This window comes from Phyllobates terribilis, unplaced genomic scaffold (genome assembly GCF_046119375.1).
Source record: "Phyllobates terribilis strain yellow unplaced genomic scaffold, ASM4611937v1 Scaffold_1__5_contigs__length_1240528914, whole genome shotgun sequence".
Lineage (NCBI taxonomy): Eukaryota > Metazoa > Chordata > Amphibia > Anura > Dendrobatidae > Phyllobates > Phyllobates terribilis.
In genome coordinates this window covers 607,740,863-607,755,517 of record NW_027362761.1, presented here as the reverse complement: position 1 = coordinate 607,755,517, position 14,655 = coordinate 607,740,863, and positions in this window count along the sequence as shown.

Here is a 14,655-nt window from a genome sequence, read left to right as displayed (position 1 = left end):
GTTATTCGCACACTGTATTACACTATTATTCAGACATTACTTGGCACTGTTATTCGCACACTGTTTTACACTACTATTCAGACATTACTTGGCACTGTTATTTGCACACTGTATTACACTATTATTCAGGCATTACTTGGCACTGTTATTTGCACACTGTATTACACTATTATTCAGACATTACTTGGCACTGTTATTCGCACGCTGTAGTTCACTATTATTCAGACATTACTTGGCACTCTTTTTCGCACACTGTAGTACACTATTATTCAGGTATTACTTGTCACTGTTTTTCGCTCACTGTATTAAACTATTTTTCAGGCATTACTTGGCACTGTTATTCGCACACTGTAGTTCACTATTATTCAGACATTACTTGGCACTGTTATTCGCACACTGTATTACACTATTTTTCGGGCATTACTTGGCACTGTTATTTGCACACTGTAGTTCACTATTATTCAGACATTACTTGTCACTGTTATTCGCTCACTGTATTAAACTATTTTTCAGACATTACTTGGCACTATTATTCGCACACTGTATTACACTATTATTCAGACATTACTTGACACTGTTTTTCGCACACTGTAGTACACTATTATTCAGGCATTACTTGGCACTGTTATTCACACACTATATTACACTATTATTCAGGCATTACTTGGCACTGTTATTCGCACACTGTATTACACTATTATTCAGGCATTACTTGGCACTGTTATTCGCACACTGTAGTCCACTTTTATTCAGGCATTACTTGGCACTGTTATTCGCACACTGTATTACACTATTATTCAGGCATTACTTGGCACTGTTAGTCGCACACTGTATTACACTATTATTCAGGCATTACTTGGCACTGTTATTCGCACACTGTATTACACTATTATTCAGGCATTACTTGGCACTGTTATTCACACACTGTATTACACTATTATTCAGGCATTACTTGGCACTGTTATTCGCACACTGTATTACACTATTATTCAGGCATTACTTGGCACTGTTATTCGCACACTGTAGTCCACTATTATTCAGGCATTACTTGGTACTGTTATTCGCACACTGTATTACACTATTATTCAGGCATTACTTGGCACTTTTATTCGCACACTGTAGTTCACTATTATTCAGACATTACTTGACACTGTTTTTCGCACACTGTAGTTCACTATTATTCAGACATTACTTGACACTGTTTTTCGCACACTGTAGTTCACTATTATTCAGGTATTACTTGGCACTGTTATTCGCACACTGTATTACACTATTATTCAGACATTACTTGACACTGTTTTTCGCACACTGTAGTACACTATTATTCAGGTATTACTTTTCACTGTTATTCGCTCACTGTATTAAACTATTTTTCAGGCATTACTTGGCGCTGTTATTCGCACACTGTAGTTCACTATTATTCAGACATTACTTGACACTGTTTTTCGCACACTGTAGTACACTATTATTCAGGTATTACTTGGCACTGTTTTTCGCACACTGTATTTCACTGTTATTCAGACATTACTTGACACTGTTTTTCGCACACTGTAGTTCACTATTATTCAGACATTACTTGACACTATTTTTCGCACACTGTAGTTCACTATTATTCAGGTATTACTTGACACTGTTATTCGCACACTGTATTACACTATTTTTCGGGCATTACTTGGCACTGTTATTCGCACACTGTAGTTCACTATTATTCAGACATTACTTGGCACTGTTATTCGCACACTGTAGTACACTATTATTCAGACATTACTTGACACTGTTTTTCGCACACTGTAGTTCACTATTATTCAGGCATTACTTGGCACTGTTATTCACACACTGTATTACACTATTATTCAGACATTACTAGACACTGTTTATCGCACACTGTAGTACACTATTATTCAGGCATTACTTGGCACTGTTATTCGCACACTGTATTACACTATTTTTCAGGCATTACTTGGCACTGTTATTCGCACACTGTAGTTCACTATTATTCAGACATTACTTGGCACTGTTATTCGCACACTGTAGTACACTATTATTCAGACATTACTTGGCACTGTTATTCGCACACTGTAGTACACTATTATTCACACATTACTTGGCACTGTTATTCGCACACTGTATTACACTATTATTCAGACATTACTTGGCACTGTTATTTGCGCACTGTAGTTCACTATTATTCAGGTATTAGTTGGCACTGGTATTCGCACACTGTATTACATTATTATTCAGACATTTCTTGGCACTGTTATTCGCACACTGTAGTACACTATTATTCAGGTATTACTTGGCAATGGTATTCGCACACTGTAGTACACTATTTTTCAGACATTACTTGACACTGTTATTCGCACACTGTATTACACTATTATTCAGGCATTATTGGCACTGTTATTCGCACACTGTATTACACTATTATTCAGGCATTACTTGGCACTGTTATTCGCACACTGTAGTCCACTATTATTCAGGCATTACTTGGCAATGTTTGCACACTGTATTACACTATTGTTCAGGCATTACTTGGCACTGTTATTCACACACTGTATTACACTATTATTCAGGCATTACTTGGCACTGTTATTCGCACACTCTATTACACTATTATTCAGACATTACTTGGCACTGTTATTTGCACACTGTATTACACTATTATTCAGACATTACTTGGCACTGTTATTCGCACGCTGTAGTTCACTATTATTCAGACATTACTTGGCACTCTTTTTCGCACACTGTAGTACACTATTATTCAGGTATTACTTGTCACTGTTATTCGCTCACTGTATTAAACTATTTTTCAGGCATTACTTGGCACTGTTATTCGCACACTGTAGTTCACTATTATTCAGACATTACTTGACACTGTTTTTCGCACACTGTAGTTCACTATTATTCAGGTATTACTTGACACTGTTATTCGCACACTGTATTACACTATTTTTCGGGCATTACTTGGCACTGTTATTCGCACACTGTAGTTCACTATTATTCAGACATTACTTGTCACTGTTATTCGCTCACTGTATTACACTATTATTCAGACATTACTTGACACTGTTTTTCGCACACTGTAGTACACTATTATTCAGGCATTACTTGGCACTGTTATTCACACACTGTATTACACTATTATTCAGGCATTACTTGGCACTGTTATTCGCACACTGTATTACACTATTATTCAGGCATTACTTGGCACTGTTATTCGCACACTGTATTACACTATTATTCAGGCATTACTTGGCACTGTTATTCACACACTGTAGTCCACTTTTATTCAGGCATTACTTGGCACTGTTATTCGCACACTGTATTACACTATTATTCAGGCATTACTTGGCACTGTTAGTCGCACACTGTATTACACTATTATTCAGGCATTACTTGGCACTGTTATTCGCACACTGTATTACACTATTATTCAGGCATTACTTGGCACTGTTATTCACACACTGTATTACACTATTATTCAGGCATTACTTGGCACTGTTATTCGCACACTGTATTACACTATTATTCAGGCATTACTTGGCACTGTTATTCGCACACTGTAGTCCACTATTATTCAGGCATTACTTGGCACTGTTATTCACACACTGTATTACACTATTATTCAGGCATTACTTGGCACTTTTATTCGCACACTGTAGTTCACTATTATTCAGACATTACTTGACACTGTTTTTCGCACACTGTAGTTCACTATTATTCAGACATTACTTGACACAGTTTTTCGCACACTGTAGTTCACTATTATTCAGGTATTACTTGTCACTGTTATTCGCTCACTGTATTAAACTATTTTTCAGTCATTACTTGGCACTGTTATTCGCACACTGTATGACACTATTATTCAGACATTACTTGACACTGTTTTTCGCACACTGTAGTACACTATTATTCAGGCATTACTTGGCACTGTTATTCACACACTGTATTACACTATTATTCAGACATTACTTGACACTGTTTTTCGCACACTGTAGTACACTATTATTCAGGCATTACTTGGCACTGTTATTCGCACAATGTATTACAATATTTTTCAGGCATTACTTGGCACTGTTATTCGCACACTGTAGTTCACTATTATTCAGACATTACTTGGCACTGTTATTCGCACACTGTAGTACACTATTATTCACACATTACTTGGCACTGTTATTCACACACTTGTGTACACTATTATTCAGGCATTACTTGGCACTGTTATTCGCACACTGCATTACACTATTTTTCAGGCATTACTTGGCACTGTTATTCGCACACTGTAGTTCACTATTATTCAGACATTACTTGGCGCTGTTATTCGCACACTGTAGTACACTATTATTCAGACATTACTTGGCGCTGTTATTCGCACACTGTATTACACTATTATTCAGACATTACTTGGCGCTGTTATTCGCACACTGTAGTACACTATTATTCAGACATTACTTGGCACTGTTATTCGCACACTGTAGTACACTATTATTCACACATTACTTGGCACTGTTATTCGCACACTGTATTACACTATTATTCAGACATTTCTTGGCACTGTTATTTGCGCACTGTAGTTCACTATTATTCAGGTATTGGCACTGGTATTCGCACACTGTATTACATTATTATTCAGACATTTCTTGGCACTGTTATTCGCACACTGTATTACACTATTAATCAGGCATTACTTGGCAATGTTATTTGCACACTGTATTACACTATTGTTCAGGCATTACTTGGCACTGTTATTCACACACTGTATTACGCTATTATTCAGGCATTACTTGGCACTGTTATTCGCACACTGTTTTACACTATTATTCAGACATTACTTGGCACTGTTATTCGCACACTTTATGGCACTATTATTCAGGCATTACTTGGCAATGTTATTCGCACACTGTTTTACACTATTATTCAGGCATTACTTGGCACTGTTATTCACACACTGTTTTACACTATTATTCAGACATTACTTGGCACTGTTATTCGCACACTGTATTACACTATTATTCAGGCATTATTGGCACTGTTATTCGCACACTGTATTACACTATTATTCAGGCATTACTTGGCACTGTTATTCGCTCACTGTATTAAACTATTATTCAGACATTACTTGACACTATTTTTCGCACACTGTAGTACACTATTATTCAGGCATTACTTGGCACTGTTATTCGCACACTGTATTACACTATTTTTCGGGCATTACTTGGCACTGTTATTCGCACACTGTAGTTCACTATTATTCAGACATTACTTGGCACTGTTATTCGCACACTGTAGTACACTATTATTCAGACATTACTTGGCACTGTTATGCGCACACTGTATTACACTATTATTCAGACATGACTTGGCACTGTTATTCGCACACTGTAGTACACTATTATTCAGACATGACTTGGCACTGTTAATAGCACACTGTAGTACACTGTTATTCACACATTACTTGGCACTGTTATTCACACACTGTATTACACTATTATTCAGTCATTACTAGAGATGAGCGTTGTTCTACTCGAACTGTTCGCCAATCTCAAATTCGAGCTGTTTTGGGCGGTGTTCGAGCCGGTCGGCGAACACGAACAATTTGAGAAATTCGGCTGTTCGAGGTTATGTTCGATAACTGTTCGTGCACCAAAATCATAACTGGATTTTTTCTCAGTAATGATGAAAATTAATGTTAATACGCAGTTTGAGTGTACAGCGGGGCGGGGGGAGGGGCAGGGGATGGATCTCTGCAGGAACAATGAAGATCTCCATTTTTTTTTCTCTTTCCCGCATTTGCAGTGGGGAGGTGCAATCTGTCAGCCTATCAGCAGCGCACACACGGAGCGAAGTGCTTTTTTTCACACAAGCAAGGGCATGTGTGATTGGCAGTGTAGGTCACATGTCCTTGCCCTATAAGACCAAGCCATTTTCCCCGTCGCCACCATTTTCTCACTGCTGCAGCTGCGTGTTAGACGGCACCGCTGTTGCTGTGTGCGCTATACCTTGTTAATTTCAAGCCAATTTTCGCACAAATATACAGATAGCTTGGGAGTAGGGAATAGTTGTGATTGCAGTCCTTTTAAGGACTAGGTTACAGCATTTCCTACGACTTTTATCAGGCAGGTCTGTGCTCTTAAATAGATATATTGTGGGAGTAAAGACTAATTGTAATTGGAGTCCTTTTCAGGACTAGGTTACATCAGTTCCTATCAGTTTTTGCCAGGCAGGTCTGTGCCAGTGCTGTGCAAGTTTTTTTCACAGCATTTGGCTGAATCTAGCAAAGCTAATCCTTTTTGGCCTATTGCAGAGTGTGTTAGTCAGTGGAGTAGCCTATCTGTGTTGCAAGATATACCACCTGTGTATAGAATACCAATTTTTTTACTGCACCTAGTGAAGTAAAATCTTTTGGGCATAGCATCATTCTATTAGTCCATCTATACTGACCTCCATCAGGTTGCAAACTGAATATAATTTTTTTCTGCATCTAGCTCTGAAAAAATATTTGGGCTTCTAGCAGTGTGTGGGACTTGGTCTATTAGTCCATCTATGCTGACCTCCATCAGGTTGCAAATTAAAAATAATTTTTTTCTTCATTTAGCTCTGAAAAAATATTTGGGCTTCTAGCAGTGTGTGGGACTTGTTCTATTAGTCCTTCTATACTGACCTCCAGCAGGTTGCAAATTGAATATAATTTGTTTCTGCATCTATCTCTGAAAAAATATTTGGGCTTCTAGCAGTGTGTGGGACTTGGTCTATTAGTCCATCTATACTGACCTCCATCAGGTTGCAAATTAAAAATAATTTTTTTCTGCATCTAGCTCTGAAAAAATATTTGGGCTTCTAGCAGTGTGTGGGACTTGGTCTATTAGTCCATCTATACTGACCTCCATCAGGTTGCAAATTAAAAATAATTTTTTTCTTCATTTATCTCTGAAAAAATATTTGGGCTTCTAGCAGCGTGTGGGACTTGTTCTATTAGTCCATCTATACTGACCTCCATCAGGTTGCAAATTAAAAATAATTTTTTTATGCATCTAGCTCTGAAAAAATATTTGGGCTTCTAGCAGTGTGTGGGACTTGGTCTATTAGTCCATCTATACTGACCTCCATCAGGTTGCAAGTTAAAAATAATTTTTTTCTGCATCTAGCTCTGAAAAAATATTTGGGCTTCTAGCAGTGTGTGGGACTTGGTCTATTAGTCCATCTATACTGACCTCCATCAGGTTGCAAATTAAAAATAATTTTTTTCTGCATCTAGCTCTGAAAAAATATTTGGGCTTCTAGCAGTGTGTGGGACTTGGTCTATTAGTCCATCTATACTGACCTCCATCAGGTTGCAAATTAAAAATAATTTTTTTCTTCATTTAGCTCTGAAAAAATATTTGGGCTTCTAGCAGTGTGTGGGACTTGTTCTATTAGTCCTTCTATACTGACCTCCAGCAGGTTGCAAATTGAATATAATTTTTTTCTGCATCTAGCTCTGAAAAAATATTTGGGCTTCTAGCAGTGTGTGGGACTTGGTCTATTAGTCCATCTATACTGACCTCCATCAGGTTGCAAATTAAAAATAATTTTTTTCTTCATTTATCTCTGAAAAAATATTTGGGCTTCTAGCGGTGTGTGGGACTTGGTCTATTAGTCCATCTATACTGACCTCCATCAGGTTGCAAATTAAAAATAATTTTTTTCTGCATCTAACCCAGCCAATAGTTTTGGCCTAATACCACAGTTTGGCCACTCAGCTCTGCTCGGTTACCATCCATTGTTTTTTTGTGCAAACAACTCCAGAGTTGTGAATTAGTTAACCACCAAAATGAGTGGAAAAAGGCCTGCTGCTGGTGGAAAGGGGAATAGGCGTGTTGGGAAGGGGAAAAAAGGTTGTGTCCGTGGGGTAGGTGCAGAAGAAAGACCATCTTCCAGCCAAACTAAAATGTCTACTTCTTTTAGCGGACAATGTGATAAGATCCCTTTCTTACGGCCACGCCAATCGCTACAAATTCCAGATGAGGCACAAAAACAGCAGGTGCTTCAACGGATATCAAGTGCTCCTTTAAGTGGGCTCTCCTCCACATCAACTTCAACATCACAAATACTCCAGTCCTCAAAGGTGTCACCCAAATCGCACTTGCTTCCTCACAGCTCCCAAATCTCCAGCTGCCCGTCTGAGTATGAGGTAGAACAGATGGTTGAGTCTGCAGAGCTGTTTACTCATACTATAGCCTGGGAATCAGAGGTCGACTCCAGCGCTTCTGTGAATCCAGACGAGGAAATGATCTGCACTGATGCCCAGAATCTTTATGAGTCGGATCCAGGACCAGACGCAGAAGGTTCTGACCATAATGTAGACCCTCATTCCCAAACTGTAACTCCTGTTGGTGGAGACAATGAGGAAGACGATGATAAGACTCAAATACCTGATTGGAGCGACAACTTTAGTTTTTTGTCAGGGCAGGAACAGGTTGGCTCTGAGGACGACGGGTGTGATAACGCACAGGGTGATGATGATGAGGTCGGAGATCCCACTTACTGTCAACCCACAGTCAGCCAAGAGATGAGGTCAGCAGAGGAGGTGGAGGAAGATGCTAGTGACGACGAGGTCAGGTTGCGCCTTCCTGGACAGAGACGTAGTACTGGAAGCACGTCAACAACTGCATCCTCAAACACAACTCTGCCTCTCACCACAAGTCGTGGTGGCTCTTCAGGTCGCATGGGTGCTAAGCCTTGCATAGCCTGGGCATTTTTTCAGATCGATAAAGATGACCCAACTCGTGTTATCTGTAACATTTGTCAGCAAAAGCTAAGTAGAGGTCAAAAAATACATAGTTTGAGTACTTCATGCATGAACCGACACATGGACATGAAGCATAAGTTGCAGTGGGAAGCTCAGTGTGCTACAATGCGGTCTAGCCGGCCGGGCCAACCACCGTCTGCCATATCTTGTGCATCCGCGGCCTCTTCATCCTCTGTGACTGGGGGGACAGCAGTCACACCTGTTTTGGGGCGCAGACCTGCCACCTCTTTACCCGCAACAGCCAGCGTGATTGGCAGGTCATCATTTTCTTTGGAGGTGGTAACACCAGCTGGTCTTGAGCGCTGTCCGACATCGATAGCACCACCTTTGGATCAAGGCAACCTAACATGTCCGCCTGCATCTTCCTCACAGACCGGCAGTTTGCTGGGGACACCCTTATCAACCCCGTCTAAGCACAATAGCCAGCCCTCGGTCCCTCAGATGTGGACAAGTAAAAGACCATTTCCTCCTAGCCATGAGAAAGCTAAGAGGTTGAATTTCACCATCTGCAAGCTCTTGGCTACAGAAATGCTGCCTTTCCGCCTGGTGGACACAGAGGATTTTCGAGACCTTATGTCCGTCGCAGTGCCCCAGTACCAGATGCCCAGTCGGCACTACTTCTCAAAGAAAGGTGTGCCTGCGCTCCACCAGCATGTCGCACACAACATCACCGCTTCTTTGAGAAACTCTGTGTGTGACAGGGTGCATTTCACCACAGACACTTGGACGAGTAGGCATGGACAGGGGCGTTACATGTCGCTGACTGGGCACTGGGTAACTATGGTGACAGCAGGACAAGGGGCTGCTGTCCAAGTCTTGCCGTCCCCACGAGTTGTGCGTCAATCCTCTTTATGTCATTTTTCCTCCACTGCTTCTGCCTCCTCAACCTCCTCTCGGTCTTCCACCTGCACCCAAAGCCTGTCTGGTCATGCCACAAGCTTTCTAACTGCGCAGAAGGGATCCTGCACACCTCCTTACTATGCTGGCAGTAGGGCTCAACGTCATCAGGCGGTTTTTACATTGAAATGTCTGGGAAATGTGAGTCACACAGCTGAGGAGTTGTGGTCAGCTCTGGAGAACCAATTTCATGAATGGTTGTCTCCACTGGACCTGAAACCAGGGAAGGCCGTGTGCGACAATGCTGCAAACCTGGGTGCGGCCCTTCGCCGGGGCAATGTCACACACGTGCCTTGTATGGCTCACGTGTTGAACCTGGTTGTCCAGCAATTTTTAGCCCACTATCCCAGACTAGATGGCCTTCTGCAGAGGGCACGGTCGCTGTGTGCTCACTTCCGCCGTTCGCATCCCGCAGCTCAGCGACTTACATCTCTACAGAAGTCGTTGGGCCTGCCACTTCACCGGCTAAAATGCGATGTGCCTACCCGGTGGAATTCAACTCTGCACATGTTGCAGCGACTGTGGCAGCACCGACAAGCCCTGGTGCAATACGTTCTGACGTATAGCCTGGGCCAACGAGATTCAGAGGTGGGGCAAATCACGCTGGAGGAGTGGTCTCAGATCAGGGACCTATGCACCCTTCTGCACAGTTTTGAAATGGCGACGAAGATGTTTAGTGCTGACGATGCCATTATCAGCATGACTATTCCGGTGATTTACATGCTGGAGCACATGTTAAACAGAATTCGGAGTCAGGTGGTGGCACAAGAGGAGGTGGAGGAAGTAGAGGAGGAGGAGTTGTATGCGGAAGGGCTAACATCTGCAAGGTCCAGACGGTCGGCAGCACCAGGGCGGCAGGCATGTGAGGGTGGGGGAGATGATTTTACCAGGGCGCATGGTAGCAGCCAAACTAGTGAGGAAGGTGCAGGAGCCCAGGAAGAAGTGGAGGACGAACTGATGGAAGACTCATCAGATGAGGGAGACCTTGATCACATTTCTGTTGTGCGAGGTTGGGGGGAGAGGACAGAGGAAGGAAGCATGATTGTTACCTCGCCACCAACACAACAGGGACTTGGTGCTCCTGGATGCGCAACACACATGAGTGCCTTCTTGCTGCACTACCTGCAACATGACCCTCGAATTGTGAGAATTAGAAATAATCCTGACTACTGGGTTGCCACACTGTTAGATCCCCGGTACAAAAGTAAATTTGCAGAAATTATTCCTGCCATAGAAAGGGATGCACGCATGCAGGAGTATCAGCAGAGACTGTTGCAGAATCTTACATGTGCTTTTCCACAAAATACCAGTGGTGCACGTAGTGAATCTCACAGTTCCAACTTGCCAACCGTGGTCTGTATGGAATTGTTCAATAAAGGGCCCAAAATTAAGATAACATAGATGGGAGAGGTCTCTATGAATAGGAATTCCTAAGTATTTGATACCCTGTGAGGGCCAGGCAAAGGGAAAGTTGGACTGGATGGAATCCTATATGGATTTAGGGAGGGAGACATCGAGGGCCTCAGACTTCGCTGCATTGATTTTAAAATTTTACCATGTAACAAAGTGATCTATTTCAGCCATAACAGCATGGATGGATATATGTGATTGAGTGATATATACTAGGACATCATCAGCAAATAGAGAGCACTTGTACTCGGTGCCTCCCACCTCAATCCACCTAATATTGGGGTTATGGCGAATTGATGAGAGCAGGTGCTCCGTCACTAGGATGTATAAGAGAGGGGACAGAGGACATCCCTGCCTTGTCCCATTGGTGATTGTGAAAGGTGATGAAAATGTTCTGACGCACCCCCTGGGCCTTGGGACACCCGGAGCCGGACCCTTTTTGGTGGATGCTGGTGGTTGTAGTCTTCGTGGCGGCGATCCGTTTCCGTGGCTCAGGGCGGTCAAACCAGTGGCGGAACTATTTATGTGGTTTTGATGTTTAAATGTCCGACTACGCCACCCGTGGATTGCGGTCAGAGTGAACCGCCGCTACAGGGCAGACCGCTGAGGCTGGTGTTGTGGGTGCAGCAGAGCGTAGCATAACTCCCCACGGGAGGAGTATAGCCTCAGGGCAGTGTATGCGGAGGATGGGGGTGATGGTGCAGGGCAGCAGCAGTAACGACACGGAGTCAGTGATGCAGTTCAGGGCCTTTACTCACAGTTCTTATTATCCAGACCACGTCTGCAGGTAACGGCTGCCCACGTCGTACTGTGCTCACCAGGTGAGGGGCTCAGACAACTCCCAGATAACTTTGGAGCGCTTCACAGGACCCCCTTTGTGTGTCCTTTGTCTGGCCTTTCTTACCAACACTTCTGTCCGGCTGCCTCGGGCCTCCTCTTGGTAAACTTGGCGCCAGTTTCCCTGACCCTATGTGGTGCCTTCCTAGCGGGTGGAGCAAGGGGCTGCGCCACATAAAATGTCAGAGCCTCCGGTTTCTAGCTGAGGGTCGTTTCCTGCCTCCACTAGTTCGGGGACCGGTCTCCCCCTTTGGCCTGACCCCTCCACGCAGGTGGATTCGGGCGTGCGGTGGCGACTCGCCCGTCCGCACCCCTGGGATCCCTTCATTCCTCGTTCCTGGAGCCTTCTCCGCTCCTCTTCCTTCGTTCTCCCTCTTGCAGGCCTGGGCCTCTGTTACTAGGCCCGCCTCCGGAGCAGAGCTCATGCAGAGCCCCTGCTCCCTGCCACTTCTGCTCAGACTTCTCTGCACTGAACTAAGATGGTGCCCACCTTTTATACTCCCTTCTCAATGCACCCAGGAACTGCTTCCTCCCTGCTCCTGCACTGCAGGGTTCCCCTTCCTCAGTGTTCCCTCCCCCCACTCCAGCCAGGGACAGGGACTGTCGTGCCCATCTCAGGGGCATATTGGTCGCCCTGCCCCACGGCAATGTGGTGTAATGCATGCAGGTGTCGGGTCCTGATCCACACTCCATCCTTATCTGAGAGTGAGATATCACACCTCTGGGTGAGGTGCAATACGTCTGTAGCAACCGAGCCCTCGGTGCTACAGTTCCATTTATCTTCAGCCTAGGTGACGTATTGTGATACAGGGCCGTGATTTTGGCTATAAAAGGGTCCCCTAGACCCCTACCCCAAGCTTTTTAAGAGAATCATATATGGCGTGCCAGGAGACTCTATGGAATGCTTTCTCAGCATCCAACGAGAGTATCTACTTACAAATTTTTAACTGCATCTAGCCCAGGAAATACTTTGTGCCTAGTAGCAGTGTCTGCTAGTCAGCGGATTATCCCGGCTGTTAAGCAAGCTACACCACCTGTAGTTTGGACACTTAATTTTTTCAAAGGAAATGCTTCGGGACCACGGGATACTTAGTGAAGAGCATCAGGAGGCACCCCAAGGCATAGGGGCTGGGACTGGCACTAGGATGCCTTGCGGTGGACAGCCGAGCTCGATCCTTATAAAAGCTTTTTAACTGCAGCAGCTTTAGTGGACGCTACTGGAGCTGGAATTACGCGGCTGCTGGCATGAGACTTGCCCTCCAATAGATCCTTGTAAATGGATTTAAAGTGTATTCATTCAAATTAGAGGGACAATTTAAATTAAAAAGCTTAGAGCTGCCTCCACCACAGGGGGGCTCTCTCAACCCACCAGCGGACAGGCACCAGTATTGGGAGAGGGGGGCTGGCCGTCAGGGTTCACCGCGGCTCTGGCACAAACCCGGCGACACGGAGGTGGCACGGGCAGGAGCGGACTGGCCGTCTCGGCTTCTCACTTTTTGGATTTTAGAAGGGCATGACATGCCTATATCTGTGTCTCCCCCTCCTTTTACTCCTCCACCTCTTTTCTTTTCGCATGACTATATGTACTTGTCACTTTTCCATGTGTTAGTTGTGTCTTCTGAGCAGTTTGTCAGCTTTTGGACACCTTTTGAAGGTGTTTTCTATGTGTTTCTATGTGTTTTTGTTTGCCTGCCATTGGTTTTAACGGTGTTCGAGGGTGTTCGACGAACATTTCGACGAACAGTTCGGCGAACACACGGGTGTTCGACGAACCGAACCGAACTCGAACACTACGGGGGTGGCTCAACACTAGACATTACTTGACACTGTTTTTCGCACACTGTAGTACACTATTATTCAGTCATTACTTGGCACTGTTATTCGCACACTGTATTACATTATTTTTCGGGCATTACTTGGCACTGTTATTCACACACTGTATTACACTATTATTCAGACATTACTTGACACTGTTTTTCGCACACTGTAGTACACTATTATTCAGGCATTACTTGGCACTGTTATTCGCACACTGTATTACACTATTTTTCGGGCATTACTTGGCACTGTTATTCGCACACTGTAGTTCACTATTATTCAGACATTACTTGGCACTGTTATTCGCACACTGTAGTACACTATTATTCAGACATTACTTGGCACTGTTATGCGCACACTGTATTACACTATTATTCAGACATGACTTGGCACTGTTATTCGCACACTGTAGTACACTATTATTCAGACATTACTTGGCACTGTTAATAGCACACTGTAGTACACTGTTATTCACACATTACTTGGCACTGTTATTCACACACTGTATTACACTATTATTCAGACATTACTTGGCACTGTTATTCGCACACTGTAGTACTCGATTATTCAGACATTACTTGGCACTGTTATTCGCACACTGTAGTACACTATTATTCAGACATTACTTGGCACTGTTATTCGCACACTGTATTACACTATTATTCAGACATTACTTGGCACTGTTATTTGCGCACTGTAGTTCACTATTATTCAGGTATTACTTGGCACTGGTATTCGCACACTGTATTACATTATTATTCAGACATTTCTTGGCACTGTTATTCGCACACTGTAGTACACTATTATTCAGGTATTACTTGGCAATGGTATTCGCACACTGTATTACACTATTAATCAGACATTACTTGGCACTGTTATTCGCACACTGTATTACACTATTATTC